Here is a 373-nt window from a genome sequence, read left to right on the forward strand (position 1 = left end):
GTTTTTGATTAGTGATTTTTAGAAAAAAATGGATGCTTGATTTTAAAATATACGTTATATATATGTTATAATATATTTACATTCTTTAGGTATTAAAAAAAAAATACTCGTGAATTCATCATATCGCAAATATAAGTTGTTTAATTTTAAATGAAGCTGCGAAAATGTGACAATTAATTCCATATTCTAGGTTGATTGTCACATGTTCTAGGATTGGCATAACATTTGTTATGGATAACTAGGAATAACATTTGTTATGGATAACACATATAAAAAATACAATTTTTATTTTAATATCATTTCTATATTTTGAGAAATAATAGTAATGGTATTAATTTAAATAAAATAGTTATTTTAATCATAAAATACATAA

The 373-nt window shown here is 20.6% G+C and overlaps 1 protein-coding gene across 1 annotated transcript in view; it reads right to left on the bottom strand.

Annotated features, from left to right (window-relative positions):
• The window catches only part of LOC108689282, a 135,924-nt gene that overhangs the window by 2,011 nt on the left and 133,540 nt on the right, over positions 1-373 (bottom strand). The gene's annotated exons all lie outside the window — the stretch shown is intronic.

This window comes from Atta colombica, unplaced genomic scaffold (assembly GCF_001594045.1).
Source record: "Atta colombica isolate Treedump-2 unplaced genomic scaffold, Acol1.0 scaffold268, whole genome shotgun sequence".
NCBI classification, from domain to species: Eukaryota; Metazoa; Arthropoda; class Insecta; order Hymenoptera; family Formicidae; genus Atta; species Atta colombica.